Source organism: Panthera tigris, chromosome D2 (assembly GCF_018350195.1).
Source record: "Panthera tigris isolate Pti1 chromosome D2, P.tigris_Pti1_mat1.1, whole genome shotgun sequence".
Lineage (NCBI taxonomy): Eukaryota > Metazoa > Chordata > Mammalia > Carnivora > Felidae > Panthera > Panthera tigris.
The window spans coordinates 74,448,284-74,475,002 of NC_056670.1; the positions used below are offsets into that span (position 1 = coordinate 74,448,284).

General features: G+C 49.8%; 1 long non-coding RNA gene across 1 annotated transcript; it reads left to right on the plus strand.

Annotated features, from left to right (window-relative positions):
* Positions 1 to 309: 309 nt before the first annotated feature.
* LOC122232060 lies at positions 310 to 4,423 on the plus strand. The gene is made up of 3 exons (XR_006209389.1): positions 310 to 455; positions 2,405 to 2,514; positions 3,802 to 4,423. It is a non-coding gene; the product is annotated as an uncharacterized LOC122232060 (long non-coding RNA).
* Positions 4,424 to 26,719: the final 22,296 nt, after the last annotated feature.

Below are 26,719 nucleotides of genomic sequence, written 5' to 3' on the forward strand. Positions count from 1 at the left end.
GAACATCTCAGTTCCATAAGCCAACATTTCCCGTGTGTGTGGGGGGGGGGGGGCAGGGGGGAGGGAGCAGAGGGAGGGAGGGAGAGAGAGAGACAGAGAATATATCAGGCGGGCTCCATGCTGGGACATGGGGCTCAATCCCACGAACCTGGGATCATGACCTGAACCGAAATCAACAGTCAGACGCTCAACAACTGAGCCACCCAGGAGCCCTCCCCCTTGTCGTTTAAGCCACTTAGAATGTAGTTTCTGTGACTCACAACTTCCAAAACTGAGCATTCCTGGGTGGCAAGCTCTGTAAGTCTGTCCTCCCTTTCCCACAGGTTCACACTCCCCTTCCACCAAGCCCTAGCACCAACTGCATGTGAAGCAGGAGAGATGGGACAGGTTCCAACCAGCCCTCTGGGGCCTGACCTAACATAGATGTTTGGGTTTCCCCCGAAGCAGACCCTGAGGTGAGGATTCAAGTGTGGGAATTGGTTTGGGAGGTGGCCCCAGGGATCACAGATAGGGGAGTAAAGAAATGGGACAGGGAAGGCATGTCCCTGAGCGAGTTATGGCCATCAGTAACTGGAGCCCAATCCCACTGAGGATCTCTGCGAGAGGGGATAGACCCTTACCCACCCACGGACCAAGGAAGCTAGAGGTTTACATACCAAATCTCATCTGCCCTGGGTTAGGGATGCTCCTGGAGACACAAGTTAATTAGCATTTCTGGCTGCCCACACACACTGTGAGCACACACTCAGGCCAAGAAGCAGGTGCCTCCAGGACTGATCAGTGTTCATGGAAAAGTGAGTGCCCAGGGAGGTGGACACATCTGCCAACCACATCAGGGGGACGGGGCTCCTGCTCAGTTTTCCAGCCTGGGCTATCCCCCTGGACTCCCATCCCCCATTCCCAGGCCCTGTGCTCTGCTTTCGTGTCAACACCCCAGATCTCCAGTAACCATCACTTGGGACCACGCCCTGTAGACACAGGTACACTCTGTCCGGGGGTTCCGTGTTCCAGGAGTTCTGGCCCCACCCCCGCTGGAAGCGAAGGGGTGCCCTGTCCTTTAAGTACTAACCTGGTGTTGCTTGGCCCTCTGAGCCCATAGCACCTGGCCCTTCTCCTCATTCAGACGCCTCTGTCACTAGCTCCCTTCCCTTCTTCCATAGGACACCCCCTCACCAGAGTCCCTCACCCCCATATTCCTGCAGCTCCTGAAATCCCACCTCCTCCATGACACTTTCCATTTTATCCTCCTTGGAGAAAAGCAAATCAATTGGAAAGGACAGTTTATTTACAAATGGTGCTATAGCCCACGTGGCTCTTTCTGGAAGAAAGTACCAGTGGATGCCTACCTGAAACTATTTGCAAAAAATAAGTTGGTTACAGCAGTCCTAGGAAACTAATACAGAGTTGAACTAATTTTTCAGTTTTAAATTTGAAAACATCAGCTCAATCACAATGACACGAACTGTGTCCCAGTCATTTCGGTGGAGGGGTAGGCTCCCAAAGCGCTTCCTGGAACTATGGGATGTAGATGGGTGTAACATGGGAAAAGGGTTCCCTGATCGGGGAAACCCTGGCCTAAACAAAGTTACAAGGACTTCTTAACTGCAGGACTTCTCAGGGCCTTTCCCATGCTAATGCCTTGTGAATGCTTGGGAGGGATACAGGAGTGGGCTCCCACATATGTGACCACAGAGTCCTCTTCCAAGAGCCTCTGGAGGGGCTTGTTTCTAGAGGATGCAGTTTCAAAAACGGCACGAGAGAAAAGGAATATCCAGACACATTTGCCTCCCTGTGGAGTCACCTCAGGGTCGAATTAGGGAGCATAGACATTGCAGGCTGTTATAGCTACAGATCTGTGACCATGAGTATCACTTTGAGTCTCCTTTCACAGCTGTGTTCCAAGCATCTCCTGTCCCGTTCCCCTCACTCCTATGCGCACACACACACACACACACACACACACACGCTCACACTTTATTTGCTGCCCTCCGTGGCAAATGCTCTCTTTGGTTCTATCTGAATGATTTTCTTGTCACCCATCCCCTGACCCCCAGCCCCACCTCCACAACTCCCCCCCTCAAACACCACCCCCACCTCATCAGTTGGCAATTAACTTTGTCTACTGTCTTTGGTTTGATGGGGGAAATGATCTGGCTCCTCAAGAAAGGAAAGCGATTTCCAAGCGCTGAGTCATTCACCTCAGGGAGTGGTGCTGGGCCAGGGGTGGGGGGGGTAGGGAAGAAGTAGGTCAGCCCGGGGCAGAGCCTCCCCACCCCAGGCTGCAAATCACCAGGCAGTCAGGACAGCTCATGGGCAGCGGGGCTGTTCTGAGGGCTGTGTGTGTTGTCATTTAAGCTGCACTCCAACACTACAAAGATGAACTAGGATCCTCTGCGTTTTCCAGATGAGAGACCGAAGCAAGCAGGCTACACTGCTGACAGGAAACGAATTGATAACCCCAGACGCGGCAATAAGAGACAGGAGCGAACCATTCAGTCATTCATCAAACATTCGGTGAGCTGCCCCTACCCTCGAGATGCTTGCACTGGAGGAGGAGACAGACAAGAAGAGCCCCAAATAGAACAGTGTGTGGCCAACAGTCTGCTGGGAGGAAGCCCAGGATGCCATGGGAGCACCAGAAGAGCCACCCAGGCTGGACTCTGGTGGCGGGGTGGGGGGGGGGGGCGCAGTAGGGAAGGCTTCCTGGAGGCAGCAGTCACCGAGCCAGGTCCTGACAATGAGTAGGGCAGGGGGTTGCAGGGCATTCCAGCCAAGGAGGCATATGTGTGGCAGATTAGAAGCCAGAAGACAGCAAGGGCCTTAGAAGGAAAAGGAGGGGCAAGAAAACACTAAAGCCAGCTATGTCCAAGGAGGCTCTCTGACCCACAGCCACACTTCAAGTTGCAAAAGCTGGGTTCAAATTCTGACTCCACCTATTTCTAGCTACGTGACCTTGGGCAAACAACGCCTCTGGGCCTCAGCTTACATATCTGGACCACGTAGAAAGGAACAGGACCTTCCACAGAGGAAGGAGCACATACTAGGTAGCATCACTCTCATCCATCCGAAGTCAGACCAGCACAAGGCTACACTCAATCCTGCGGACAGGGGCCAAAGAACCACACCGGGGGGCCTGGGGCTCCCACAAAGGAGAAGAATAAGTCTTCAAGCCAATGGGCCCCCAGCAAAACCCACCCTCCCACCACTGGTCCAAACCTTCAGGAAGCTTCCTCCTTCCCAAGACGAGGCTCTGTCAAGAAATTCCACTAAAATTCCAAGAAAGTTTGCTTTGAGCTTCTCCCAGTCCTAAACAAAAACACCACACAAAGGAAAGCCTGGAGCTGGTCTATTTTCTCCCCATGGTAAAGCCGGCCTGGCATGGAAAAATACCACAACGCCCCCCTCTTCCTCAGGCCAGCTGTGGCCCTGGGCAAGATGGCGGGAGGTATACGTAGAGTCCCCCAGCTATGGAGACACCGGGCTGCACAGGGAGAAGGCAGAAGGAGCTGTGACAAGTAGTATCCTCTCCCCCAGGCTTGGGGATTTGGAAAGGATGCAGTTGATTCAGCCCATTAAAAATAACCAGACAGATCCACAAGCTGGAGCTACCTGTACCTGGATCACTTCCCATGAAGAGTCATGGAAATCTTCCCAGGAAATTTTTCAAGTGGTCATTTGACCTTCCCAGGCTAGTGCCTGAATCCTTAGAAACAGGATCCCAGAGCTGGTTTTCTGCCACCCTGAGTCTAATGCTGGAGTGACTGCTCCTTGACACTTGGTCTCACTGTTCTTGGACTTCAGACGCTGTCACATGGCTTTCGGGTGAACATGGGCCACCACAGGAAGAAAGCTGGTCTTATTCTGATCTATACAATACCGGTGTTCCAGCTTCCACATACCCATTCCTTAAAACAACCCGGGTTACAATAAACTCCTACAGAAAAAACTTTGTCCTTGGTGGAAAAAAAAGTTTTAATCTCATTCATTTAAAAAAATAAAGTGACTCACCAACTCATGAATGCCACCAACTACATTCGCCATTTTGGACTCATGCCTTGCCTGTCAGAAGAGAAGGGTGGGGCGGCTGAGGGGAAAGGTGAGACATGTCCAGTGAAGGCCAGGAGGACTGAGCCCCTGATCCCCTCACTCTGGCCTCTAACCCCTCAACAAGGGCAAGTTTGGGACAACAACCACAGGAAAGGCATCAGGAAGCAGAAGTAGAGAGAAAAGTGTTTCTGAAGAAATTCACACACCGCACGGAGAATATTCTTTCTGCCTTTGATATTCTTCAAGAGAAGGAGTCAGCATTTGAACTACCTTTAATTGCTTCTGAGGTGCCACACTACATTCCTTGAAAGCAGCTCCCCACAGAGACTGGGACCTGAGGGACCCAGTAATAATAACCCGATTACCTCAAACTCAGCGTCTGACAGAGTAAATGCCAAATAAATGATCTTTCTTTGGGCTACTATTAATAATCTACTCAGACTGTTTGATCTGAGGAGGGAGATCCTCAAACACAAGCCTCAAAAGCCCTCGGTCCCTAGTCTCCTTCCCCAGACACCCAGCTCAGCCTATGCCTGTCACTTTTCCCTGAGGTTCCACACACCTGAAGTGGAGATACCCATGGAGAGGGGCACCTGGGCGGCTCAGTCGAGCATCCAACTCTTGATTTTAGCTCAGATCATGATCTCACAGTCTGTGGGATGGAGCCCCTCGTGGGGCTCTGTGCTGACAGCACAGAACCTGCTCAGGATTCTCTCTCTGCCCCTCCCCTGCTCATATGCACACACACATACTCTCTAAATAAATTAATTAAAAAAAAAAAAAAGATACCCATGGAGAAAGGTGTCTCCTGGCCAGGCCAGGATACCCACAAATGAATAGCCCATTAGACCCCTGGCACATGTAGGCCCTGGGCAGCAGGGAAGGTTCCAGAATGCTGATGGATGGAGCCCAACTCTCCTCTGTCAGGAGTCCAGGTACAGCCTCAAGCCATAGGATTCATCCCAGGAAACAGAAGGGACTTTGAGTGATTGCCACCCTGCTATTTATCCAAATAACCTAGAGACCCAGGACCAGCTGGTGACCATTCAGAGAAATGCTGCCTTTTTCACCCATGGGGGCTGCCTTGAGAATTCAGAAGAACTTCTCTTGTGATACGCAGCTTGTGATATCGTGGGGCAACCCGTGTTTCTGGGACTTTGTTTGCATGTGTCTTTCCTGGAGGGTCTGTGAAGAGGACCCTCTCATTTGGGGACCATCTCATTTATGTGAGTCTTTGAGATTTATTGGGTTTTGTTCCAGGGGCTTTTATTGTGGGCGCTTTTCCCTCCAGAAAATATCCTAGCAGTTCCTGGGACTGTGAGCTGACGAGGTTCCCACCTCAGTTCCCACCCTGGTTGTGAATGACAAGAACACGCCTCACACGCAGAGGCGGCCCAGCAGCCCGAAGCCCCCGTTTTCCACTTTCAGGGACTGGTGACCCCTGGGGGAAACAGGTCACTTCGGCTGCCACTTTTTGTTTCTTGCCAAGCCCGTACAGAGCACCTCAGCACCGAGCTCACTGAATCCTCACAGAGGACCCCGAGAGGGTAGTGCTATTGCTATCCCCATCTTATAGGTGGAGAAACTGAGGCCCAGGGAGGTCGACCAGTTCTTCCAAGGCCACAGAACCATAGGAGAGTCGTACCACACTGTGGCTAGCTCCAGAGCCCGCAAGGCTCGATACAGCAAGAGACCGGAAGAAACCTGCTCCTGGCACGTCAGGACTGTGGCCTCCTGCCGGTGTGCATTGATGCCGTGTGGGGACACAGAGCAGAGCACTGCCTGGGCCTCAGGAAACACCTGCCAGGTGGGACTCCTGCTAACAGCCTCCTGGCCACCTTCAGCTGCACAATCTCCAGGAACAGGAGGCTGGGTAGAAGGAGATGTCTCCTCTGGTGTCCTCTCCTGCTTCCCAATACTCACCAGTGTAGGGCCCTGGCTCTCTCCCAGAAAACCAAAATCTCACTTCAAGGCAGTAACTGCTCCGGTGCCTCTCTTGGGGACAATTGTAACTTGGAGGGCCCGTAGCTTACACTGGACCAGAGTACAAAAAAAACTAAGCAATACTTGCCCATCCTATTCAGCAGCTTACAAAGATTCTCTATGCCCCAGCTCCTGTAATCCTCCCAATAACCCTGTGTGGTGAGTGGGGCATGACAGATGATCCCTGTGTTACAGATGAAACAGCAGAGGCTCCAAGGGCTTTGCCTGACATCCTAAGATTTAGTGGAAGAACTGGCTCTATGCCATCTTCTCTGCCCACAGATTGCCGGCTTTTTCTTCCACTCCTTACTGCTTTCCTCAGTGTTCCCGTGGGTCTGAGTGCTTCCCTTGAAATATTAATCTACAACCCAGTACCTTGGACAGAGCAACCACATACAGCCACACAGGTTGCACACTGCACAACTCCGGGGAGTACCATTCATGTGAAGTTCAATGTCCAGAGTTGTGCCCTGAACCCAGACCCCACACAGCCCTGGACCAGCATCTCTCCTCATTATAGAGCTCAATGTCCCCTGCCCTGGTCTTCAGGGCTCCTTCAGTTGGGGATGGCCTCATCAGTCTGGACACACTATCACACTCAAAATCCTATTGGTCCCAACCTGTTGTCACTCTAAACCGGCCAGAGCACAACCCATGGGGACTGGCTGGAGAAGCCTGTGGGGCTTTATCAACATAACTTGGTGGGAAATCTGCCCTCCACAGCCACAGTTACCTCTTGCCTGCCCGCCTGTCGGTTACACTTTCCAACACACCCCGCAGGGCCATTATTCAGGGCCCACTGCATAAACATATGCACCGAATAAACCCAGCCTGAGTCCCCAGGAAGAGGACTTGAGGAGAGTACAGCACTGCCAACAGCTAATGAAATCCCAACCCTGGAATGGAACCAGGTTCGCACAGTGATTTATCCTGGCTCAGTTAGTTCTCTCGCATTACTGATCCAACAAGAGGCTTGTAACTATGGGCCTGTTAGCAAGAAGGAAAAAAAAAAAAAAAAAAAAAAAAAACAGCCTTGCACATCCATCATTTGGAAGATGAGAAATTCAGCTTTGAGCCACAGGACGATCTCATATTCCTTTACAGCTCCCAAACTGACCATCATTAACTGAACACGAACTATGTGTCAAGTGTTTTCTGAAATTCCTTCCATGCATCACCTTCCTTAGACTTTACAACATAGTGAGGTGAGTATTGCTACTGTGCCCATTTTAAAGATGGGAAATCAAAGGCATAAAGAAGGCTGGATGATCTTGCCTAAGACCATCGGGCAGGCTGACCACACAGACCCAGCTCTTGAGCCCCATGCTTTGGACACTCCCATTGTGAGTATGCATTTGTCCAGCCAGCATCTCCAGTGTGCCACCATTCTCCAGGTGCCAGGGCTAACAGACAGCAGAGTCCATCACAGGCCTGCTGCTGGTGGAGGTCGGTGGGCAAGACAGCATTACCCACAAAGAGGATGTAAAATGCACCTGTGGAAACTGTCCAGGGAGGATGCAGGGCCAGCACCGTATGTTAAATCAGGGACCTTTGGGTCTCGGGGGAGAGAGGTCCAGGAAGGTTTCTCTGAGGAATTGGTGAGAGCTGAGTGATGCTTAAAGGGAAGTGAGGAGGAGCAGAGAAAGAGCAAGGTCAGACTCCATGGCAGGAAGGCAGCCGGAGTTGCAAGAACCTGGAAAAAGACCAGTGTACAAAACAAGAGTACTCACTGGAAGATTCCAATTATATAAAATTCTATGAAGAGGTAATCTATAGTGGCAGTGGTTGCCTGGGCTGGGAGGTGGGGCAGGGAGAGAGATTACCAAGGGTGACTGACCTGTTCATTATCTTGATGGTGGTGACAGCTGCATCAGTGTATACATATGTCAAAACTCATCAAATTGCACAACATCTAGCTTACTCTGTGTCCATTATAATGGCCCAGTAAAGCTGTTAAGAAATGAATATACGGAAAGCCAGTGTGGCGGGTGCACGTGGAGGGAAGGATGGGAAATGTGGCTGGAGGCCCAGGAGGGGCCCGCTCAGTTAGCCTTCACCTCTGAGGTCTGGGGTCCTATTCTGAGGCACTGGTGATTAGAACGTCTAAATCTGTGGGGGCCCCAATTCAACCCACAACAGGCAGTCCGAGGAGTAAAGGGTAACTGAGCAACACGGAGGACAGGAGGACAGCAGGTAAGAGGCCCAAGTTGGAATTTTGTTCTGCCACCTCCCCAGAGAGTCCTGGCCGCCACACAACCTCTCAGAGCCTATTTTCTCACCTGTAAAATGGGGATTATGACCCACGCTTTGCCTTGCCACCAAGACTGTCCAAGGACCAAAGAAAAGGATCAGCGGAAGTGCATGAGGCAGCCCTGTCTGCAGCTGGGGGCCCTGGAGAAGCCCTCTGTACTGTTCAACAGCTTATGAAGGGGCTCCTGAGGCCACCGTATATACCCACTCACCACCCCCAGACACACAGGACGCAGAGAGAAGGCAAGGCCCCTGCCCACGCGTTCCTACCCATGAGCACTGCCACGCCACATGGCATAGTGATATGTGTGGCAGGGTATGCCCAGGGCCATAAGGGTACACACACCAGCCGCCTTGGCCTGGTACCGTCACAGAGGGCTCCTCTCCGGCACCTGGATGGAGACACCAAAATAATGCCCCCCCCCCACTGCAAAATGTCCATACCCTAATCCCCTGGAACCTGTGATGACCTTACATGGCTACAGGACTTACAAATGTGAATAAGGTTAAGGATCTGCAGACGGGGAGACCGTCCTGGATTACCTGGAAGGGCCCAGTCTAGTCACGTGATTCCTTAAAACAAGAGGTGGCAGGGGCACCTGGGTGGTTCAGTCGGTGGAGTATCCGACTCCTGATTTTGGCTCAGGTCATGATCTCCTGGTTCACGGGATTGAGCCCCACAGCAGGCTCTGTGCTGTCAGCACAGAATTCTCTCTCTCAAAATAAATAAATAAACTTAAAAAAAAAAAAAAAAAAAAGGTGGGAGAGGGCAAAGTGAGCCAGAGAAGAGAGGAAGGAAGGAGAGGTATGAAGTGTAAGAGACTCAACCCACTGGCCTCAAAGATGGAGGAAAGGGCCACAAATCAAAGAATGCAGGCGCCCTTTAGAAGCTGGACCAGGAAACAGATCATCCCCAGAGCCTCCAGAAGGAACACAGCAGTGCCCACACTTTGATTTTAGCCCAGTGACACTTATGCCAAACACTGACCCACAAAACCACAAGAAAGTAAATCTATGTGGTTTTAAGCCACTACATTTGTGATGGGTTACAGCACCCAGTACATGGGTGAGAATGTACACTTTGGTCCCCCAGAAGGGGATGAGCTCAGGCAGGAGTCTAAAGAAGAAGTGTGAGGTTTACTGTCAGAAGTGCTGACCTCGGTCCGCACCCTTCCAATGAGTGGACCTTAAGCAAGGTCAAAGTTCCTCCTCGGGTCCCTGCCCAGTGAGTGAGGAGCTCATCAAAACCACACTGCAGGAGTACTGGGCTCATGGTAGAGGGATCCTCGGGTACTCTGAGCCACGGTTACTGGTCTGGGGCTGGGTCACGAGCAAAGGGACCCTGGTGGCAGCCCAGCTGTGCTGTCAGGTCCAGTCGGGACCTCACTTTGCTAATGAGAAACATGAAGGACAAAGGATACTTGTCTAGGGTCCCCAGGAAGTTAGAGGCCAAAGCTGGAGGGAACCAAGGTCTTCTGTCAGCGGATGGGGAACGCTGCAGCCCTGGGACGAGGCTCCTGGCATCACAGCCTGTCCTTCTACCTAAGCGTGGATCTCAAACCCCACAAGAACGCCGCATGCTGCACTCACGCCCTCTGGAGACGTGGCTCAGAGGCGGTTCAAAGCCCCACTGGCGCCCCACAGTGCTTAGACAACAGCCAAGGCCTCCAACCAAGCAGTCACTCATTCCCAGTCCAGGTTTGAGAGGCTGGTCCTGCAAGGATTCATTTCTACCCTCTAAGCAGGAGGGAGTAAGCAGGTACAGCTGGGGATCTGAACATCAGGACTTCTGGACAGGCAGCAAGCTCCAAGATTGGCTACATGCTGGAAGTGAAGGGAAATGACAAGCACAGGAGCTCAAAGATCCAGCTTCCTAGTTAAAGGCATCTTTCAGGTCTCAGAAAACTCACTGAACATTTCCAGAGCATCTACTCACAGGATCCTCCCCACACAGTGGGTTGGTGAAGCCTCCCCGGGGGTCAGCCGTTGGCCATGACATTACTTGAGGTGGGTTTTGCAAAAAGGGTATTTTAAAACAGCATCATTCCCAGCATCAGGTGGGGGCCAAACAAATGGGGCCAAGGTGCCATAGGAGTACGGCTGAGGGAATCCGTCACCTGGGCCATTTCATAAGACATTGGATAATGTCTTATCACTCAAGAGGGCTTCTCCTCTCTTTTCTCCGAGCGCCAGGATATTTTATCGTCATCATGTGAAGGTCCATTAGCAACAGCCCTGGAAAATGGCTCTTTCAAGGTCAGGGAGGTACAAGCAAAGGAACAGAAGGAGCAATCACTCCAAATGCGGGACTGTTCAAATGTTTTACATTTAGAGAAAGGGAGGCATCCAGTCGGAAAGAAAGCCACACACGGAGTTCTGGGACTGGTGCATTTTCTGATTGAACAGGAGCAGTAGGATTGTGAAAACAGGCCTCTGTGTACTAGACATTACTCAGATGCAACTATGGGCAAGGATCCACGGAAGCCCTACTAGGTGGATGTCTTCCCGGCCTCCCCCGTCCTGCCCTGGGTGCCTCGACTTCCAGCTGGGCTCATCGAGTGGAGGTCCCAGCAAGAGCCAGAGGGTGGCAGGACGGGTAGTCAGAGAATGGAGTCCTCAGCTACAGAAGAGCAGTGCACAACCCCCCACCCTCAGGCCAACAGCTCCAGACGAGGTGGGCTGCTCCACTCCAGGCTCTGATACCACTAGCTGGCGTTGACCTTCTAGCCAGGAGTGGTGAGCACCCCATCCCAGGAGGATTTCTTTCTTCCCCATACTCCCCTCTGTGAGTAGTCCCTAAGTGCAGGGACCTCGGGGACCCCATTGGGGGCCCCCTCTATTCCCTGCCAAGGCCTAAGTGACCTTTCTACCCTCTCCAGAAATTCTCCCTGGACTACTCCAGTCTCCTCTCTTGAGCTGCTATAGACGCCATCGTTCTTTGGAGGCTTATCCAGTTTCCCGAGCCAATTTTGGACCTCCAGGGTAGTGACCAGAGTATGCACACCATTCACATCCGCACGGTGCCTGCAGACAGTTATCCGGTTTAGCTGGTCACACCTTTAGGAGAAAACCTCCTTTTTCCTGTCAAGTTCACGGAGCCTGAAAGTAGTAGCTAGGATGCCAGGTGGGGCCGGGACAAGCTCAGGAAAGAGAAAGAAGCATGAGTGACCAGAGGGGTGGCACCTCCCAAATTTGCCTCCCCAAGATCCTACAGCCAACAACCTGCCCCCAGGCAAGAGGCAGGACTCTCCTCGAGGTCTGGAGTGGAAGGAAATACATCTAGTGGGCAAATGTCCGTTGAAAGGCTATCCAGGCCACACTGAAATCCCACATCTGGGCCATAAACAAACCAGACCTAGATTCTGGCCTTGACCTTCAAGTTTCCACAGACCCAAAACCACCAATATGAGGAGGGGATTCAGAGTCAGCCTGAGCTGGCCAAATCTTGGTTTTACTACTGAGCACTTTGTGGGGGTCCCCAAAAGCAGACCATGATGAAGGGTGTGGGTACAGGTAGTTTGTCTGGGACATGGCTCCTGAAGCAGGGAGGTAGGGCAGGGAAGGGAGGAAGGCCAACAAGAGGTACGTCAGGAAGTGCTGACTGCAGGGGCTCAACCCACAGGGAGCTCCCAGAGCTGTCCCACTGAGAGCGCAGAAGCCAGGCATTCATCTACCATCCCCCTCCCCTCCCCCCAAGTGGTTGGAGATCTGGGGAAGGCTCCACGGTGTCAGTTCCCCAGCACTTCATACTAGCTGTGCACACAGGCCAGCACACACCCCAGCCAGAGAGCAGCCTCGGAAAGAGACGCAGGAAGTCACCAGTGTGCAGGGACGGTCTGTAGGTGACTTCAGGGAGGGGCTGGAACGCACACCCTCAGCCATTCCCTCCGCCTCTCTGAGCCTGAGAAATGGGCACAAGTGTTGGAAAGGCTGAGCAGTAAGAAATGTCAGTTGTACTCTTGGCACTGTGCCTGGCACTTGGCGGGGTGGGGGTTCTAACAGACAGCCTTGGGGTTCCAGAATTACAATGGTGTCACGTGCACATGTGCTGAGGAGCACAGAGATCCTGCAGGAGGATGCCACTTTGATGCCCGAGAGACATCCCAGAGGAGGTGTTTAAAGACGGGGTAGTATTTGATCAGCAGATAAAGAATCCGATTTGATAAGCCAACACTTCTTTCGTGGAATCACACTTTACTTCTGGAAGGGACCTCAAAGGCAACACAGTGATCCCTCCAGGGGAAAAGGGAGGCAAACCAGGGCCCCACAAGTGAGATAACCCGGGTTGTGGCCCCTCCTGCCCACCCCCCGCAGGTGGTCCCAGTGCCCTGGGGCACCATTCGTACAGGTGCCAGTTCTTGCAGGCCCAGCTGCCCAGGGCTGCCATCCAATTCTCTCAACATGCAAGAGCCTCACACAAATGCCCACTTACAGCTGTGATGATGCCAAGTATCAAACCCAGGAGAGGAAATGTCATATTGATGCCAGACTCGTGGTCCCTGAAATCTGCCGTGTGAGTCTCATTCTTCTGATTTAAATCCCTTTCTGTAAACATTCATTAAGGTTTTTAGGAGCCAGGCATTGAGGATCGAGCCCAGAGGGGAGACAAACCTAAGGCAATGACAATAATACCATAGAAGTGGGATGACCCAGAAAAGTTAAAAGTACTACGGGAAGGCAGGGAAGGGAACAATTAAGTGTGTCCGGGGGGCAGAGACACTGATGGCCAAGTTGGTTCTTAAAGGATGCATAGGAGTTTGCTAGGCAAGAGAAAAGCAGCTTGGGGGAGGCCATTCCAGGTGGGAGAAACAGCAGGAACAAAGGAGGGAGGCATGGAATGCTCATGCCCAGGTGAACAGCCCGGGGAACGCTTGGAGAAGTAGGCAGAGAGAACAGCTGTAGGCATCACCCCCAGCAGTTCCAGCTGTTTGTGGCCCCACCTGTCCTGATGGGTACCTGTGCTCATACCAGCTGTTCAACAATTTGACCATCATACCTGTTTGGAGAGGAACTGAAGCCCCAAACTATCAATAGAGGATCGATAGGATCTGATTTGTTTTTATTTTTTATTTATTTTTAAGTTTTAATTAATTTGAGAGTGTGAGCAGGGGAGAGGAAGAGAGCAGGAGAGAGAGAGAATCCCAAGCAGGTTCTGCAACTGTCTCAGCTCTGCAGAGCTCCAAATGAGACTAGAACTCACAAACCATGAAATCATGACCTGGGCCGAAATCAAGAGCCAGACGCTAAACTGAGCCACACAGACGCCCCTGGTCTGATTTGTTGTTAAAGAAAACTCTCTCCTCGAGCACAGGCAGGATGGGTCTGACTCTGCAGAAGGAAGCAGGTGAGAGGCAGAGCCAGGCCCCTCCCCACCCCCAGGGCTTCACCCCCACGCTGCACTCAGATGCAGGCTGGGATGTCTGGAGAATCCACACACAGCTGTGATACGAGCCTGAGTCCCACACCACTCCTCGAACTAGAATCTCAGAGCTTAAGCTCTGGAAGGTCACTCGGAGACCACCCAGGTCATGTCCCTTGTTTCACAGATGAGTGACCAGAGATGAAATTAGAGCTAATAACGCATTCAATCATTCGGCCCATGTTGGAGTGCCCCTCTGTGCCAGGCACTGCCCTACACCTTAAGGACAGAGCAGGACATAGAGCAGCCAAGGCTCTTGCCCTTGCAAAGTTCACAGAGGAAACAGAAAATAATTCAGATTGTGGGAGGTTTTATGAGGGAAACAGAACGATAGGACGCAGGGTTTGGCAAAGTACAACCTTCCAACCAAATCCTGCCCTTAGCTTCCTTGTATGCCAGCAAGCTAAGCGCACTTTTATGCTTTTAAAAGGTTGTGACAAACAAACGTGTGTCCAACAGAGACTGCACAGCCCACAGAGCCTGTAATTTTTGCTCCCTGGCACTGTATAAAGTCTGCAAACCTCTATAGGGTTAGTTGGGGGGGGGGGGGGGGGAGTGCTCTCTAACGAGCATGATCTGGGTTCCTGCCTTATAATATGGCCTTTTCCTACTCCTCCAGACCTGCTCTGGATAAGACACTGAAATAATTCATCAAAAGTTCACCAGAGTTGGCAACATGCGTGGAGCCAAGAGTCTGGCATTCTGGACACCTCCTTCCCCACCTGCTGCCTGGGGTCTTCCCCCAAGTAACCTGGTGCTCAACCTGGCCACAGCTGTGCCCGCCTCCTCCCCAACTGGCAGAAGGAGCCCCGGGGACACAACAATCTCTCCCATGGACCCCTCATCCCTCCAACACCTGCCTGAACTACTCAGTCAAAAATAGAACCACGTGGATCCCTACTATTTCAAGACGCCTCCCTGGAAATCCAATACCCAGGAACTCGGAGTTTTTATTTCAAATACATTTCTCAGTCCACAGTGCATAGCTCAACGTTGCAAATCCTGTTGGTGGGCAACAAAGGGAGAAATGTTGGTGTCTGAACAAAATTAAATGTACCACCCTAGCTCTCTGGGAAAATCTTCTAGAACGCATTCCAGCAGCCATTGTGAATGGAAACCCACATGAAGCCAGAAGTATGCCACTCAGCAGCATTTGTGATATATTCCATGATATTTCTGTGCAAAATGGGACCCAAATTGTCTCAAAAAAGTTTTTCTCAAAAAAAAGAAACTGTTCAACACAGAGCCTTTCCACACACACCGCCCCATCATCACCCTGGAAAGTTCCAAAAGGCCATTTTGTTTGCGCTGAATTCAATGCCTCACAGAAAATAAATTACACGTGAACTGTTAAAGTAGCCATTCCCTAAAGTTAAGATAACTCACATGTCCACACAAAGCAATACAATACATTCTTACTATGGCAATGGTGAAAACGTCTGATGAAAGACTAGATTGAGCACATTCACCTGGGATTCCTCCCCGAATCCCATTAAAACATTAGTAAAGGGACTCTTTAAAGGAACCAACGCACAAGGACAAACAGAAGGAGAAACAGCAGAAACAGCATGTTGGAACCTGGAAAGCAGACGGATAAATTGTAACTGACAAGAGTAGAATAGAGAAAGCAGTCTCAAATTTATTTATGCCCCTGGCAGAAGGGGTGAGAGGGGGGGCTGAGACCCGGAAGATCAGTTGAAAGCCTGCCCACCCAGCAGTTAGACCCTGATTACTTCTCCCACTCGTGCAATTGGGCAAACGTCCCTTCTGCCCCCAGAGAAGACTGGAGATGGAGTCACCGGGGACTGTAAACAGGACCACTATGCTGGGGACTATCGAGGAAGCAGGGGGAGGGAGGGCCTGTACCAAACCAGAAAATTAAATCAAAGCTTATATATTGCATATGGAGAACCACAGTCTTCTTCCTCCGCTCAGATCTCAGAAGGCTAACAAAAATGCAGAAGACTGGAAAATTCTTCGTGGGTGGAATTCTCAACGGAAAAGAGCCCTGGGTGCTGACATACTTGTGTCCTCCAAGGACAAATGATAGACGGGTAAAAAGGTGTGCCTTGCTTCTCTTACAGGAATACTTAATTTAGAATTAACTTCTGTCAGAGAAAACACGATTTCCTACACCGACTCTCTTATTGCCTGTAGTTTCTATTTCAGAGCAGGGGAAACAGTATACTGCATCTGACACATAGGATTAGCGGGGTAGGGAATCTACTTACGTTTCTGCTACTATTGCCATTCCAAGACAGCTGAACTGGATCACCCTGCAGTGGGATTCTCAACTTCACCTGCAATTAGACCTCCCTGGGGAGTTTTAAAAACAAACCAATCCCAGAGCCCAGCCTGCCATAGATTCTGATTTAATTAGTCAGGGAGGGGTCAGGCATCACAGTTGTAAAAACTCCCCAGGTGATTGTGACATGCAGAAGTTGAAAAACACAGCCTTTCAGTGAAGCTTGTGGTGGACAAGCCCACTGGTGTAATCATAGTATCTAATCCACTTACTAATGTCTACCTTTAAGTAATATGACTGGTCAGACCAGGGTCACCAGATAGCTGAGGAAAATCTCTAACAAGACAGACCAAAACAATCAAGTACAGTGGACCTTTAAACATACATGGGTTTGAATTCTGTGGGTCCACTAACATGCATATTTTTTAAATTGTTTTTTAACATTTATTTTTGAGAGAGAGAGAAAGAGAGAGACAGACAGACAGACAGAGTGAAGCCGGGGAGGGGCAGAGAGAGAGGGAGAAACAGAATCTGAAGCAGGCTCCAGGCTCTGAGCTGTCAGCACAGAGCCTGATGCAGGACTCGAACCCACGAACTGTGAGATCATGACCTGAGCCAAAGTCAGATGCTTAACTGACTGAGCCACCCAGGTGCCCCTGCAGATTTTTTTTTTAATATAATACTGTAGATGTAGTTTCTCTTGTAATTAAGAACATTTTCTTTACCTTACTTTTTGTAAGAATACAGTATATAATACATATACAAGGGCTGTGTTAATCACCTGTTACTGGGAAGGCTTCTGGTCGACAGGCTATTAGGTCAGTTTTGGAGGAGTTAAAAGTTACACGCGGATTTTCAACTGTACAGTGTTGGAACCCTAACCCCTAATTGCTCAAGGGTCAATTGTATATAAAACAGTTAGGAGGAAACAAACTATGCAGAAGAGAAAATCTTGCCATTTGCAACTATGTGGATGGAACTGGAGGGTATTTTAAGTGAAATTAGAGAAAAACAAATATCATATGACTTCACTCATATAAGGAATTTAAGATACAAAACAGATGAACATAAGGGAAGGGAAGCAAAAATAATATAAAAACAGGGAAGGGGATAAAACATAAAAGACTCTTAAATATAGAGAACAGAGGGTTGCCAGAGGGGTTGTGGGAGGGGGGATGGGCTAAATGGGCAAGGGGCATTAAGGAATCCACTCCTGAAATCACTGTTGCACCATATGCTAACTATCTTGGATGTAAATTAAACAATTTTTAAAAAATTAAAAATAATCTACTTTAAAAAAATAAAAAATTAAAACGTTACCCTGGGGTGGGGGAAAAAGAAGAGGAAATCTTTTGGGGGAAGGAGAGAATCATTAATTTCTCAGGGCTTAGATGCTCAAAGAGTTAGCCAAAACATTAAATCCATGAAATCTGAACAGGACACTATCATTTTTAAAAGAATACTTAGAACCACAATCTTAGGACAGTAGAAATAAAAATCTCAAAGGTTTGGAAGTTGAAGATGAAAAAAACCTCCCCAAAAGCAGAGAGATAGAAGAAATAAAAATAGAAAGGTAGAGGAAAACCTCAAGAGATTCAGCATCAAAATCATAGGTATCCCAGAAAGAGAGAAGAGAGGAAAAAAAAAAAAAAAATTCAAGGGCTCCTGGGTGGCTCAAGTGGTTGAGCATACCGCTCTTGATTTCAGCTCAGGTCATGATCTAATGACTCATGGTATCAAGTCCGAAAGTCAGGCTCTGTGCTAACACTGAGGAGCCCGCTTAGGATTCTCTTTCTCTGCCCACCCCTGCTCATACTCACCCTCACTCTCTCTCTAAAGAAATAAACATTTTCTAAAAAATAAAGATAATCCAAGATGAATGCCCTGAGCTTCCAGATTAAAAAGGCTTACTAAGTACCAGCATAATGGAGAAAACAAATCTACATTAAAGGCAAGGCGAAATTTAAATTTCACACAGGGAGGAGATTCCACAGGCTTCCAGAGAGAAAGAGGAAAAATGTCTACATGCAGAAGATCAAAAATTATAATGGTATAGGAATTTCTCTCCATTAGAGGCTAGAAGACAACGGAACTCAAAACTCTGAAAAGTTATCTTCAATCTAGAACTTTGTTTCTGTCAAGTCACTAACAGAATAGACATTCCCAGACTTGCAAGAATCAAGAATGTTCTCCCTCTTGTTACTGGAGATGTTCCACCGAAATGAGGAAGAGGAAGACATGGAACCCAGGAAGCAAGGAGTCCAGCAGAGAGGAAAAAAAGGAAAATACCTAGAAAGATGTGAAGGAAGCTCCCAGAAGGACTGCTGTCAAGCAGATCTGGACAGCAACTGACCCAGAGGAGAGGGGAGCTTTCCCAAGCTCCCTTGTAGCTAGGTGTGAACACGTGATCTTAGCCCCACCAACTGGGGATCCACGTGAGATTTCATTTCAAGAGAAATCAAAGAAGCAGATGTCAGTGAAAATCACTGGGGGAAGATTGGGGGATGGGGGGAGGGACCTAATTTTCAGGAACAAGAGCAGGGAAAGATAGGCATTCTTGACATCCAGCCCCTGCGGTCTGATAACAGACCCTGGCCGTGAGGTCTCCAAACCCAACTCTCCCTCAACCTGGATGGAAATCCTGCAGCTGGTCAACATCCTGTAATGATCTCCTCTTCTACCTAGAGTGCATTATTTTTGCAACTAAGCACATGATGAATAAACCATGACCAAATATTTAGGGCTGAATTCATAAGTACATAAAAAAGTAAATCAAAAAAAAGGCAATTATTAATTCCAAGTAAATAAAATGTAGAAGAAACAAATAACCACGGTTCATTACATGGGAACAATATTTAACCTTACAAATGAAAACACTGTAATCTCATATAAATTTATAAATGCGTTCAGAAGAGGGGGTAGAGGAAGTTAAGTATGCGTCTTTTAGTTTTTTATTGCTGTTGTAACAAATTAGTAGTTTAAGCCAATAAAGTCATTTAAAAACTACCCACTTATTTTCTTACCATTCTGGATGTCAAAAGTCTGAAATAGGTCTTACTAGGATAAAATCAACATGTGCGCAGGGCTGCATCCTTTCTGGAGGCTCTAGGAGAGAATCCATTTCCTGTTTCATTCAGGTTGTTGGTGGAATTCAGTTCTTTGCCATGGGTAGGGCTTAAATCCCCATTTCCTTGCTGGCTGTCAGCTGAGGTCTGTTCTGGCTTCTGGAGGCTGCCAACAGTTCCCTGAATCTGGGCCCCCTTCTTGTATCTTCAAAGCCAGCAACAGAGGCTTTGACTCTCTGGCCTTTCCTTCCTTTGTAGTATTTGTGACCCACTCTGCTGCCTTTCAATTTTAAGGACTCAGGTGATTAGGTTGAGCCCACCCAGATACCCCAGGATAATCTCCCCATGTTAAGGTTCTTAACCTGAATCACATGGACAAAAATCTCTTTTGCCATATAAGGTAACACATTCACAGGTTTGGGAGATTAAGGCACGGGCTGGGGACAGAGGAGGTTGAAATAGGTTAAATCTCCATCTTCCAGAGGAGGAAGTCATCAGTGTCTAAAACAGAAACATCAAGAAAGTGCAGCATAAACACTAGAATACAGATGCTGAAACCAGAAGACATCTCTAGAAAAGCCGAAAAAATTACCACTGAGCAGCAAGATGGGGGGCAGGGATAGGGTTTTGCAGTTTTTACATTATAAGCCTCAGAGGGCACTATTTAATTTTTAATTTTTAACCATATACCTTGTTAAGCTGTGTGTACATTGCCTCCAGGATAGGAAACACACCTGTGTTCAGTCTATTCTCAACTCAATACTTCTAACACTTCTGATCACTAAATATGGGGGGGTGGGGAGGCCTGTGGGGGTGGTACCCATACCTCCAAGCAATTCTCTGACACAAGTTCAACCCCACAAAACAGCCCACCATGCTTCAGACCCCATCCTAAATCCAAAAGTTGTTACCTGTTCTTCTGACCTATAGGCTATAAATTACAAGTTCCCAACTAGAGTGACTCAGAACCCAGGAAACCCGTTTACTTCCTAGATAACCGGTTTGTCACAAAGTATACTGAAGGATACAAATGAACAGCCAGATAAAGAGATACATATGGCGAGGTCTGTCCCCAGCATAGAAGCCTCTGTCCGGATGGAGCCCCCATTTTAGCACATGGATGTGTTCTTGTTCACTAATCTGAAAGTTCTGAGAGCACCCTCCTTCTTGATGAAGCCTTTTTATGGAGGCTTCATCAGACAGGCAAGATTGACTAAATCACTGGCCATTGGTGACCCATTCAATCTCCAGCCTCTCTCTCCTCCCCTAAAGTGGGGTGGGGAAGTTCCAAACCTCTAATCTCCTGGCAACCAGCCCCCAGCTGTAGGGGCTTTCCAAAAGGCCCCTCAGTAACATAAACTCAGGTGTGGTTGAAAGGGGCTTGTTATACATCACAAAAGACACCTTTATCCTCTTACCACTTAGGAAATTCCAAGGGTTTTTAGAAGGTGCAATGAATAGGATAAAGACCAAGGACAGATTTCTTATTATTAACTACAATATCACACCTCCCCATCAGGCTGACCACAGGATCTAAGTGGCCCTGAATCCTCCCAGGTTCCCCTCTGGCTTTTGTACATCCTGGTTCCTCTGCTGGGAACACTCTTTCCTCCAGGCCTCCTCTTAGCTGTTTCCAAACCTCTCTCAGCCAGCAACCTCACTCCGCTCCCACAGCACCTCACACCTCCCCCATTATAACTGCCCACCCACCCTAAATTGAAACTGCACCCATCCACCTGCTGGAGAAAGCTTACACATAGAAATGAAAACAAGCAGAACCAAGCCAGTGGGAGATACGGAGAGCAAGCACCAATGAGATGCAGTCATCAGCTGGACATTCTTCCCACAGGGCTTGAAGGTAAGAGGATGTGAAGCCTGGAGCTGCTGCAGCCATCTTGTGACTCTGAGGTTAGGGCTTGAAATAGGAACCAATGTAAAGGACAATAGGAACAAGGAAAGAGAGACAAGCCACATCCCAGTGTTATCACAGCAGCTCCCCTTCCACATCTATGGCCTCTGGGATTTCTGGTCATAATGACAACAATTACCCTGAAGCAGCTCTTAGCCCAGGCTACACATTAGAATTACCTGGGAGGGAGGGAGGGAGGGAGAGAGAGAGAGAGAGAGAGAGAGAGAGAGAAAGAGGAAAAGGAAAAAGCAGCCAAGCTTGGTCCCATCCCCCTGAGATTCTGATGATTCACATGGTCTGGAGTGGAGCAGCCCCGGTAGGAGGAGGAGGAGGAGAAAAAGGAAAAGGACAAGAGGAGAAAAATAGCATTTCAGCCATATCTTTCTCATTTAGATACACTTGGTCTGATAAAGCCTGGCTCCATGCTATTCATGCAAAACAAACACCAGATAAATTTAGTTTCCTTTCTCCTCCCTCTCTGTCTGGAAAAGTGGGAACTCCTTGACATTTTGGTGGAAAGCAGGGGCAGAGACTGTAACGAGAAAGCCTTCATTCTAGAAAGCAAACCTAGGGAACTCTTTTGGGAGAAGGAGGGGCATTCCTTCACTCACTGAGTCAGCGGATGGTCTGGAAACGAGATGCTGAACAAGCCTGGAGGAGGAGGTCGGTAAGCAGGTGGCAAGTGCCTGCTCAGTCAGGGAGGGGGTGGGACAATTTCCCTGAGAGTCATGGGCCCCACTGCGGACTCACTGTAGGAGTCAGGAGGGAAAGGGGGTGGGCATGGCTGGCTGGGCAGGGAGATCAGCTGACTCAAATGTGTGCAGACAGAGCAAGGCTCGCCCTGGTCTCCAGCTGCTGAGGTGAGGTGAGGGAAGGGAGGGCCCTCGGGCCAGAGCATGGGGGTCTTGAGCACCTGGAGGGCCATGGGCAACGCACCAAGCAGTCTGGACTTTGCCAGAGCCAGCTGGACCCAGGAGGCCCAAGAAAACGAGAAAATGCCGGCAAGGGGCAGAGGCTCCGACCATCCCCAGGTCCACCGTAGGTCTGAGATGACACCCTGAATGTATTTAAAACTGTTTTGGACTGAGCCCCTGGTCAGTGCCGGCTCCTGTCTACATACACTGACGCGGCCCCGGATGGAAGATGTGAAGGGAGAGCCCTTTGGGGCTTGACAAGACAATTCATGAAACACCCCAACACCTGCCATCTATTTGCAAACACCCTGGGGCAGCTGATGGAAACACTGGCCAGGTGGCTGCTCCTGGAACACGGAGACCTGCTCCTGTCCCTGCAGGTGGCTGCAAACTCCTCAGGTTCTGGCGCGGTAGGCACTGCCTCCCCAGAGAGAGACCTCGTTCTCCTGTCTGAACTCCTTTGTCAGCCTGAGGTGGAGCCCTAACCCTCACCCAGGCTCACCCTGGCCTGTGGGTGACCCACGTGTCCCCTTACCACTGGCGCTCCTCAGGCAGCCTGACTCCTGTCTGCAGGCAGCAAAGGCTCCTCCCAGCTGAACCACGGAGCCAGAAATGGAGGAAGTCACGGCGACAATAAGAGCAAAACGATACAGACAAAATGTGTTCCTATTGCTGACCACTGATGACACTTATACTGTCAACAACCCTACAGGTTAGTACTATTTTCATTATCTCCATTTTACAGATAAGGAAAGTGAGGCCCAGACGGGTAAAGGGACTTGCCCAGTACCACTGGCTGGACTAGTGTCCTGGTCTCCCAGTCCCGAGTCCACAGCCGCACCCACTTTTGCTCTCATTCAGCCACTCCTGTGACCCCACATCACAAATCCCCAGGCAGAAGACTGCCGTGCTCTCTCTGGGCTCTGACAGGCCAGCATCCTGGACAGCTTAGGCTCTGGCTGCAGGACCTTGAGCAGGTCACCATCCTGACTAAGGCCCGTGAAAGGGGGGTGTGCAGGAGGCCTACAGCTGTCCCCACACAGTCCCTCATTGGCATCCCCCCCGCCAACCACCACCCAAATGCATTTTTAGCCACTCTCTTAGGTGAAGTATAAGGGTCTCTGGCTTTGGGAAGAACTCCAGAGTTTCCAGAAATGGACATCAGACAGCCCCTGGTGACACAGGTGATGGCTGGGAAACATCGAGGGGGAGAAGCAGGAGGAAGCAGATATGGCTCTCCCTAGCCAGTGACTTGGGCTTGTGCCGGGTGGGTAATGGGGTCAGAACTGCTCCAATTCCCCCTGGCTTTGAATTCAGCGTGAGCTGTGAACACCTGATGGGGTAGGAGGTCTGACCCTCCCCCTCAAGGGGTGAGGGTTAAATGACCTAATACAGTGAAGAACTCAGAACAGAACCCAGCCTACAGGAGTCGCATGGGCTTTTTCTCCATCCAGCTCTTTCTGCAAATGTCACCTTAGCAACGTCTCTGACCACCTGCCCCAAAGTCACCCCCAACCCCAAACTCTCCAATCCCCTCTTCTGCTTTTCTTCCTCTCCTGAGCACTCTTCTCAAGATCAAACCCAGCTTGCCTCTGCGCGGAGTCTCGGCTCATGCATGGCCACCCCTAGCCCCAGGCCTGTGGACCAATTTGGGTCCCTTACCCTGGTGAAGCTCCAAACCAGGCTTCTCAAACTTGAACACGCAAGAGTGATCACCAGAGGATCTTGTTAAATGCAGAAATTAAATCAGCAGGGCTGGGTGGCCTGGGAATCTGCATTTGTTTGCAGGTGATGCTGATGTCTTTGGCCCTGGGCCAGAATCTAGGCTCTTAGAAATTTTTCCTCCCTGTCTCTTCCTCTCTTTTTGCTCCCTATCTCTGTCCCTGCTTCTCTCTGGCTCTCTCCCCTGCCCTGTTTCTTCCTGTGTCTCTCCATCACTGCATCTCTTGATGCCCACCCCCACCTCCCTTCTCAGCTCTGACTTCCATTTCTTTCTCCACCTCGGCCCTCCCATTAGCTACCCCAGCTGTTCACTGGCACCCGCAAGCATCGTCCATCCTGCTGAGCTAAAATGTCAAAACCCCTAATTTTAGGGGGCTCCAGGGACGGTGCCTGCACTCCGTATTTGCAGAGGGAAAGATAACGGTTAAACCAGAAGACCGCTGAATTTAGCTATTCAGAGCTGGGCTGACTGCATTCCCTTCTTAATAACCACGTAATGACTCCTATTAACAGCCCATCAAAGGCAATCACTCTTCTGAAGGAACAAAGGCTCCCACAAGCTATTTTCTCACCGTTTGTAGCAAACGCTCCCCTTCCACACCTGCATCCTGGCCGCTCTCCCTCTTCAGAGGGCAAATCTTAGAGATCTGTCTTCTCCTGGCCTCCCTCCAGCAGCCGCTCAGCTGCGGCTCCTGGCCCACCCTTCCCCTAGGCCAGGCTGGGAACCTGGGGGAACCTTCACGGTCTTTTCCTCCAGCTCAGTTGGTGGGGACATTTGAAGGAGGCACATGGAATCATCAAGAATAGATACAACCAGGGGCGCCTGGCTGGCTCAGTTGGTAGAGCATGAGACACTTAACCTCACGGTTGTAAATTTGAACCCTGCATTGGATGTGGAGATTACTTACTTTTAAAAATCTTAAAAGAAATACATACAGGGACGCCTGGGCGGCTCAATCGGTTAAGTGTCCAGCTTTGGCTCAGGTCATGATCTCACAGTTCATGAGTTCGAACCCCACATCGGACTCCGCTGTCGGTGCAGAGCCTGCTTCCGGTCCTCCGTCTTCCTCTCTCTCTCTGCCCCTCCCCCACTTGCACGCATTCCCTCCGTCTCAAAAATAAACAAACATTACAAAAGAATAATACATACAACCTGTCCTGCAGAAATACTCGTAAACGCCTGTGTTTGCAAGCATATTCAGTGCAGCATGGATTGTAAGAATGGAAAAACAGAAACTACCTCCATGCCCATCACTGTCAAATACAATACTGGACAGCCATGAAAGAGGATCGCAGCTGGCTCCATTATGGCCTCAAACTTTCCAGTTGGGTTCTTCTTTCCAACTTCTCTCTGGGCTCAGGTGGAAGGTACCAAGGGCAAAGCAGCCCCTGAGGCAACCGAAACTACCCCCTCAAGAAGCAGGAGGACCAGCCCAAGCCAGCAAGGCCCACCCATGATTGACCCCAAGACAATGACCAATCTGCCCTTCACTGCCCACCTGCACAGACTCACCCGCCTTTGCCCCACATTTTCCTTATATAAACCTGGAAGGAATCCCAGCACTTTGGAGACAGTCCTTGAGATATTGGTGTGCTGTCTTCCCGGTGTTGCCCTCACTGAAATAAATTCCTTTCTTGTTCCACCACCGCTCATTTCTCTGCCTTCGGATTTTGTCAGTGGCGAGCGGCTGCACCTGGTCTGTTTGGGGTCCCTGGAGCTAACTTCTCTTGCACCCCTGTGCCCCGGCTACAGCTTTAAAAACAGCAACAGTGAGAGGCCTACACTGAATTCACTTGCTGCAAGCCTTCCCCTGCTCTGAGCACTTTGTTATCTCATTTAACGTCACAACAATCCTGGCACAGTTATTTCCCCGTTGAGGAAACCAAAGCTTAGGTGTATTGACCTATTTTTGCCCAAAACTGAATTCCACTCCACAGCAACCAATCTCTGTTCTTTAAGCAAATTTTAGTTGTTTTTTAAAGTAAAGACCACAGAAAGTAAAAAAAAAAAAAAAAAAAAAAAAAAAAAAAAAAAAAAAAAAAGCTTCTAGAAAGTAACTAGAATATCTTCGTGACCTTGGGGCAGGCAAAGATTGCCTGAGCAGGACATAGAAACTAAGCTCCCTGCACTTCAGAACAAGCAGTGGGTATTAATTGCCCATTTACTTCCGTGCATGTTCTCTCCTCGCACACAGGGTAAGTAGGACTGCCCTGCGGAACTGGCTCAGCATATGAAGTTCTACTTTACATTTCAGTTCGGGACTGCAGCAGGAAACGAGAAGGTTAGAAACTCAGGGAAGGGGGAACCCATCGCTGTGTCACTGCCAACCGAGGCCTGATCATCCGGGTGACAGACACCAGGGGGCACCCTTCGGACAGTGTGTCCAGCCCTGACCCGCAGCTCTGGCTGGCGTTAATTGGCCATTTGTTTCCCCGCTGTCCCTGTTCCTCCCTTCATCTCTGGCAGGGAGGTGACAGAGGATCAGAATTTCCTGGAGAGGTCAGCAACCAGGAGGAGAGGCTGAGGTACCACTGCACCACCCACAACGCCCCTCAGTTCACAGAATGCCTTCATCTCCTCGTCTTAGCCTCACCTGGTCTAGAGTTTCTACCCCACCCTCCTGCCCCCATGTCACTGACAGTGCAGCTGAGGTTCAGTGAGAGTATAGTGACATGTCTCAGGTCTCTCCGTGGCCAGCAAAGCCCAACGCCAAACCTGGTGCCCAGGGGGCCCCTGCTGACCCCTCCTGCCACCTCACTGCACTCGTTAGATCCCAGCTGCCAAGAGGCTCTTTGGTTACACGGTTTACAGACACAAGTGTGGGCAAGTATATAAACCCAGCTGAGGGTGGGGGTGGGCATGATACTGTATTATGGATACACATCATATCCATTGGTAAAGTCATAGAATGTACAACACCAAGGGGGAACAGTGTGATAAACTATAGACTCTGGGTGGTAATGTTGTAACAAACGTACACTCTGGTGGGATGTTGATAAGGAGGCTGTGCGTGTGTGGGGCAGGGGCATATGGGAACACTCTGCACCTTCCTCTCAGTTTTGTTGTGAACCTAAAACTGCTTTTTCAAGCAGTTTATTTACTTGGGGGGGGGAGGTGCAGAGTGAGAGGGAGAGGAAGAATCCCAAGCAAGCTCCGCACTGTCA